The sequence below is a fragment of the Cavia porcellus genome, unplaced genomic scaffold (genome assembly GCF_034190915.1).
Source record: "Cavia porcellus strain 051 isolate PalLab524CR breed Dunkin Hartley unplaced genomic scaffold, mCavPor4.1 scaffold_19, whole genome shotgun sequence".
NCBI lineage: Eukaryota > Metazoa > Chordata > Mammalia > Rodentia > Caviidae > Cavia > Cavia porcellus.
In genome coordinates, this window is record NW_026947502.1 from 63,431,291 (window position 1) to 63,439,266 (window position 7,976).

At 37.5% G+C, this 7,976-nt stretch overlaps 1 pseudogene; it reads left to right on the forward strand.

The window, feature by feature from the left end:
* Positions 1–193: 193 nt before the first annotated feature.
* LOC100726362 (shootin-1-like) lies at positions 194–7,244 on the forward strand (annotated as a pseudogene).
* The last annotated feature ends 732 nt before the right edge of the window (positions 7,245–7,976 follow it).

The following is a 7,976-nucleotide window of genomic DNA, read 5'->3' on the forward strand; positions in this document are numbered from 1 at the left end:
TTAAAAATTACATTGTTCTACCCACCGCAGGGATGATCCGGCCTGCGCTGGGCACCAGGAGGAGGCAGAATAGCACAAATTCTGCCCTGGGTGCTGAGTCTATGGCCAAGTCCTGCTTTCCCCCTCACCCACGGCCCCCTGGCCACTCCTGCTGTTCCTTTTATTCCCAGCTGCACCCACCAAAGTGAACTGCATGGTCAGGGAGAAGCAGCTGCAGCTCATCACGGGCTGAAGGAGCCAGCTGTAGGCAAATATGAAGATCTCAGAGTAGAGAACCAGAAAACAAAGGAGAAGCCTGATAAAATCAGGCAAACACGAGACAGAGCTGTTTCAGAAAATTTCTCACATGATCAAATTAATTTCATGCAAACCACCTTGAAATACAGAAGACTTGTAGGGAAAGTGCTGAGCTCAGGCAACAAAGCTAAATGAAAATCAAACACTGACGAGAATCAGCATGTTACACCTGGCCAAGTGGGGACCAGATGTAATAATGGAGGAGAGAAGCACTGATGATGAAGATGCCATCACAGATATAGCCAGAGCTGCACAGAGCCTGTGTCTCAGTGGTGGAGAAGCACCAAAGAACTTCGAGTTCAAGTCTTGTCTGCCCAGGAGGAAAAGACAATATTTGCCACTGAGCCGAAAAATCTCAAGAGCAAACTTGTGGAAGTATCTGAAGAAGGAATAATGTTAAACAAGAAAAGGCTGTTGTACATGCAGAAGTTGCTGATCAGAGAAAAGTCTTAGAAAAATGCAGTCAACTGTCTGCATTGGCAGTAGTAGAAGAGGAGGAGATTCAAGGAAACCTGGACCAGAAGGACCTCCAAAGAAAGCAGAGTCATTTGGATAAGAGCTGTTCCTAGAACAAAATGAACTGAAGTATAAAGCCACCTTCTGCTACAGAGCACTGTCCCTGAACAGCAGCTTTTGAAAGCTTTAGGTAAAAACGCAAAACTCATCCTCAACTTGAAGAGAGAATTCAGCACCAGCAGCAGGTCAAAGGATTGGAGGAGCAACTGAAGAGACAAAGAAAGCTCGTTCTATCTGCTGCTTCCCCTCCCCTTCTCCCTTCAAATCCAACTAGGTTAAGTTTTAACTTCCTAAAGGCCATAAAACAAAGGCCTGAGGTACTAGCTCCTGACATCCTGGGTCTTCCCTATCCAGAAGCCCCATCACAAATTGCGTTAATTACATCAGATTGTATTAGATTGTACATTCTTCACAAAAATAGCTTCATTTATATCATAGTAATATCTGTAACTTGGTATTGTATCACAGTAATACCTGTAACTGTAAATGTGTGTCTTCCTTTTCCCCTGGGTAAAAGATTGATATGTTAATCAATGCTCTCTTCTGTAAAGAATTGTAAAATCTTACCCAATTGATATGCTAACCATTGTTGCCCTCTACAAATAGAAAGGTTGTGGTGCTAAAGTAAGGTAATTATGTCAGGAAACTCAGAGATAAAGTCTGCTGACTATGCTAATCAAGATTGGGAAGTATGTCAGAACCAAGCCACACAGGAGCTAGGTGACCTAAAAATAAGCTGTGCAAAACAAGACAGTTAATCAACTCTGACCCACTGGTCGCCCCTCATGATCTGACCAATCACAAATGGACAAATCACCAACTGTTCTGCTCTAACTGCTATGATTGGCTTCTGTAACAATGCTTGCTTGCTTTGCGGTTTTCATCCTTAAAAACACCAGCCCTGCCCCAACTCAGGGTTCTCCGTTTCCACCTGTTTGGAGGACCCCGTGTACACGGAATAATAAAAACCCCTTTGTTTTTTACATGAGAGCGAGGCCCTTACAGTCTTCCTCGCGACACCGGTCTAACACAACTAAAAAATGAAACACTGCACAAAGAGATACACAACCTCAAACAGCAACTGGCACTTCTAGGAAAAAGTAAGAATGAACTGGAATTGAAATACCAGAATTCTGAAGGAAAGGCCAGAAATTTAAAGCATTCTGGTAAAAGTTGGGGCCCATATCTTATTATTCATCTGTTAGAGCCAAGGACAAAGCATTGGATGTAATCGGTACTGAATGCCATGCGAAAATACTAAGACTGGTTTTTATATTCCTTCCTTTCTATCTACAGACACTCAGCAGAATAACCTCTGTCATCAATGGCTCACAAATCTTTAGATTTTCTTTTTGGACTAGAGGTGCAGGATTAGGACACAGAGATGCCCTTAGCATGGAAATGCTGTCATTTCTCAGGGCATTAAGGATAAATGTTCTTTAAGTGTACTTCATTTTGTTCCCCTCTGTGTAGTTTTTAAGAAGCAAATTTTTTATACTACTTTCATCTTTGATGTTGATACTCCCTCGTTGCTGTCTAATTATATGCATGAAATAGTACTTTCTATGCTACACCTAACAATGAAATATACAAATATACTTACTTCCCACCTGTTAGTCACTGTCTTGATCTTTTTTTCCTTTTTCAAAATTGTATATGCAGGAAAAAGATTGTGGCATTTTATTTTAATAGATAGAGGGCCTTTCTTGCATAAGTGATAAACTAGATAATACAACATTTGAAAATCCAAAAAATTATATTGTTTATATATAAATGATCAATTTACAAGATAAGCATATCATTTACCATTATATATACTACCCCACAAAGAGCTAGCCAGTAGTATTAAAACTCATTAACTCATATTTGTTACCCAAACTATGTCATAGATAGATGTAAGCACTGTGTATCTAGGAAAGAACATATAACATGCTTAGGGTAGGAAAACCCCAACAAAACAATAATAAAACCTCACTGTAAGTTTTTAATTTCACCAAAGAGTGGCCAGTAAAATAGCAGTTTATTTATTATAGAGAAGCAATTTATTTTCTCATCTTTTAAAACTATTAGCATTAGGCCATGTAATCATGAGGACACCAGGAATGATACAGCTACTAATACTTTATAACAAACAATTGTGTACACTGTTACTAAAAAGTTAAATCAGTTGTGATAATGTAAAGTATTAACTTTAGGGTGTCCTACAATTGTGAACAGCAGTGGTGGTGCATGCCTATAATCCAAGCGTTTATAGTATCACTGTGAGGTCTGTGCCAGTCTGGGGCACATAATGAATTCAAGGCCAGCCTGACCTACAAAGTAAGACCCTGTCTCAAAAAAAAAAAAAAAAAAAAAAAAAAAGAGAGATGTCACCCTGAGAGTCACCAGAGAATGAATATTTATTTACTTTTAGGGAGGTATTAGGATCAAATTCACAACCTCATGCTTGCCAGGGAGGCGCTTATGCCACTGAGCTAAATCCCCAGCCCCAAGAATGACTATTTAAAACTCACTTTAATGTTTGTTCCCCATCAATTGACCAGATTTTTTTCTTAGATTTTTACTGTCTCTCTTGAAGAGTTATTTAAATGTGTTAAAAGCCTGGGAATCTTTTGTTGTTATATTGGTAATAAATACATATATGTATATGTATGTAATATATACTTTGAAAACTTTTTTTTTTGAGACAGGGTTTCACTATGTGATTCAGACTGGCTTTGAACTTGTATTCCAGGCAGGCCCCAAACTCATGACAATCCTCCTGTCTCAGCTCTCTGAGTGCTGGGATTACAGGCATAGAACACCATACCTGGAGTTATAAAACATAGTTAATAGACAAAATATATCCTTTTGTTTTTAGTACCAGGGATTGAACTCATGACCTTGCACTTGCCAGGAATGTACTCATGACACTAACCGAAACCCCCAGTGCACCCAAATATATACTTTAAATTTTAAAAAGCCAAGTATATGAGTTTATATTTATGAAATGTTTTTGAGTATTTTAATTCAATTATATATAACTTAGATGTTTTACTTCTATGTGGATCTAAAACAAAGTATTAAAAATTATTTCTCTATATTCCCCAAAGAATGTAAGCATCTGACAAATGCAAGTGAATTTCACAAAACAGTTGTTGCTTGTTGTCATTGTTGTTTGTTTTGTTTTGTTTTATTGGCACAAGGGGTCAAACATATGAGCTCACACTTGCCAGGCAGTGCTTGTGCCACTGAACTAAGTCCCTAGCCACAAAACAGTTTTTTTGGTTGATGAAATAATGCTTAAAAGATGTAGTCAGTATTTTGGAAATCATGTTTAAATGTGGTATAAGAAAATGTTATTTTAGAATCTTAAGAAATTTTTCTGGGGTTTTGAATTTGAATGTTTATATTGATTCCAATGAGTTATTTTTAATGAAAAATGTGTCTCCAAATGTAAGCTAGCTTGGATAATAAGGATGTCCGTAGTGAATTTATTTGGAATATTACACAAAGATTATCAATCATGGGCATTTGAAATTACAAAGCTAAGAAAATGTAGAAAGATCTAAAAACTACATGTGGAAATTTTCCTGACTAATGGTTTATCATTTTAGAGTTGTGGAAATTATTATTCATGTATACATGGGCCTAGCTATTTCAGGAAATTATGCAGAAGCACAGCATGGTAGACAATGTTTGTTCAATTAATACATCAGAAGGGCTCTATTTTTCAGACTTAGATTTCAAATTGATTCTATTTCGGTAATGTCAAGTAAATAGAAACTTTTTAATTGCTCCCACATTATTGTTGCATAAAGCATAGTGAATCTCCATTATCTAACTCAACTGCTACTGAATAGAAGCTATCAGCCCCTGTGCACTACTCTCATTTACGAAAGTAGCCCTGGACCATTCTGGAATCACCAGTCCTGATACAGTTCTGGTACAGAAACCACTATACCAATGGGGAGCATGCAGCTCTGAGCCAACACTTGCCACTCACTCAAACTATGCTTTGCATTTATTTTCCTTATGAATTTAAAAGCCATTTTTCTATGAATATGACACTTTCAGTCAGTGTCAAGCAAAGTACTATCTTTTAGGACTACCTATTAATAATAATAATAGAACCAACTATTAATAATAGAAGGCTTTGTGCTGCTGGTTGCTATCTAATATTTTTTAGAAGATAAACAATCTACCCTTTTAAATAAGAGTCCCTAGCCATATTGCATTAATGAGTCACAGTATTTCAGTGTAAATGACTCTAAATTTTGAGTTGTTGAACTCTTAACACTTTAAATTTTTTATTATTTTATGCTCTTCAGTCATAATTTTATAAGACTGTAAATATTATTTGAAAAGTCAAATAACTTAAATGTAATTCAGATGGCTAACTCAGGCAAAATGCATGTTGTCAGTTGAGGATATATTTATTTTATTTTTTAACGCTTTCTAAAAATAGTATGAACAAAAAGATATCAGGCCAAGGTATTTTTAGTTATCAAATTTAGGAAATCTCAACAGTATACTAACACAAGTGCACATATAGACATAATGTATAATATACACATTTATGTCAGCAAAAACAAAATGCATCCCGCTTTAAAATGCTATACTATTGGCATGATATTTTATAACTGTAAGCAATATTTAATCTTAAGTTTGTGTGTTTAGAGGATAGGTTGCAGGTTGTGGCAAGCTGAGAAATATATATCTGAAAAGCCATTGCTTGCCTACATTAGCTCACTTTGAATTTTCTGAAGCATTTTGGTTTCCCCATAATTTATTTTAAGTCTTAGTCACTTTAAAAGCTCTTGCTCCAAGTTTCAAGAATTTTATTGTGCTAACATTTAGATATATCTGGCCAGAAGTTTATACATTTTAACTTGACTCTAGTTTTAGAATGAAATAAAGAAACTACTCAGGAAAAGTACTCCCCGCCAAATAGAAAAACAAACTATATGTCATCAGATTTCTTCTTTTACTTTCCTTAATTTTTTCCTTTTGATTAAGAAATGACAGTGACAGATGACAAAAATCAACTTTCAACAAAGAAGTATTGACAAATATTTTGAAACGCAGCCAGTTTTAAATGAATCAAGGATTTTCTGTCAAAAGGAGAGAAAATTTAAGCACCAATCAACTTACCGATGTCAGCCACGCATCCGCACACTGGGTGGGTGCAGAGGCTTTGGCTTCTACTCATCACTATTCCAGGAAAGGGAGAGGAAAGCAGCTATGGATATTAACTTGGCCAAAGTTATTTGAAGAACCTTTTTAAGAATAGTTTTAAGAAATCAGAGAGTGCTTATAGTCATACATACATTGCTGTTTCTCAAAAAACTACTCATTTCTAAGTCACAAGAAACTAAAATTTTGGGGGAAGCTGAAAAGTAGCACAAGCACATTTATTTCTGAGCTGTTCACAGTGGTGCCCCTCAAACACACCATCAGTATCTCTGTCCTTTTAAAATCTCCTACCCAGGTATGGCGGTACACCCCTATAATCACAGCACACTCTGGGGGCTGAGACAAAAGGATTGCTATGAGTTCAAGGCCAGCTTGAGCTACATAGCAAGACTCTGTCTCAAAAAACTGAAAAGTTACAATAAAATAAAATCTAATTTTTTATTTTATTTTATTTTTCATACTGGGGATCAAAATCATGACCTAGCGCTTGCTAGGCAGGTGCTTATGCCCCTGAGCAAAATCCCTGGCTCTCCAATTTTTTTTTTCTTTATAAATGGTACAAAAACTCTATATGGGCTTCCAAAAAAGCTCAGAATGTCTTAAAGCTCCAAATGGCTTGTGTAATTCTAAATGGTACTAAATCCCTACTGCCCATTCTAGAATAAAGGTGGTTATAAAAAGAGAAATATAAAGCAAACCAAAACAAGTGCATATTCCACGCCCAAACCCTGGAAAGATTTTTTACCTCTTAATCTCTTCTCACACCAGTCAGTGCCCCAATATGTCCCACAATAGGTCCACATGATTACAAATGGCGAGGGCACTTACCTCACTCCACATGTCACTGACAACCAGTCGATGGCCCCAAATGTCCTACCAGAGACTGAAAATGGTCCCAAATAGTGAAGCTCTACCTCAGCCAAGTGACTGGTTACTGACCTGAGACAAGACTCAAACTGTGTAGACAGCAGATCCCTGGAGGGCCTCTGCAATGGGAAGCATCAGCGCCCAAACAACCATTTACTTTTCACCCACAAAACACTCACAGGCAGCTGATACCATGAACAGGAAATAAGGAGCTGCCCGGGTGTGAAAGTCCCCAGCGGCAGCTGCTGACCTGTCCCAGAGGCCCTGAGCATGGGCTCCTTAGCCAGGAGTGTCACTCGCTCTTCTCAAGTGACTTGCAGGATGCAAAGCTCTCAGGAGCACAGACTTACAGTCCTTCATGGTCACCAGAACTCTCCCTGACCACTTAGATTCTGGAGTTCCTTCTACAGGGTTTTATTTGAGACCCAATAAGATTCTTATTTTCATTTTTTTTTTCTCAACATTGTCTCTTTTTACTGTTCATCTGTGAAGTTGGGGTTTCCTGTTCTGAATATTTTTTACTTAGTTTATTAAATCTGTTTCATGTAGTTTAGAGAATTCCAGGAAGTCATTCTTTGTATTTATTTGTATCTCTCTCTGTCTCAGTCTTTGATCGATGTATCATAAAATCTGAGATTTCTGTTTTTCTGATGATCTTGTCCTCTTGATCTTCTCATAACTTAAGTTCAGAGTACTTTGTTGTGTGGTTTCATCTTCAGAATTTGACTTGGGTTAAATTCACCTTCATCTGGGCCAGGAGACAGCATCTTCTTCAGGTAGGAAGAGGCCACAGGAGAGTCATCTTAATTTTCCCAGTGTGGTCTTTGTAAAGGTTGTTTATCTGAAATTATCTCAAATGTAAATTATGCTGCGACATCAAACAAGCCTCCTTAACCCCGAGTGAGCACTTATCACTGGGATCCCCCAGTTCCCTGCTCTGCCTCCTTTGCTTCTTCACTCATTGCATTTCTGTCTCTATCTGGGGACGGAGCACAGCAGCGCTGATTTAGGAAGCAACATGGTTCAGTACTGCACTGCACATCTCAGACCCAAGCCACGTGTTCACATTTACTCTAACTCTGTTAAATATATTTTTAGTTCTTTCCATGCAGTTTTTTTTT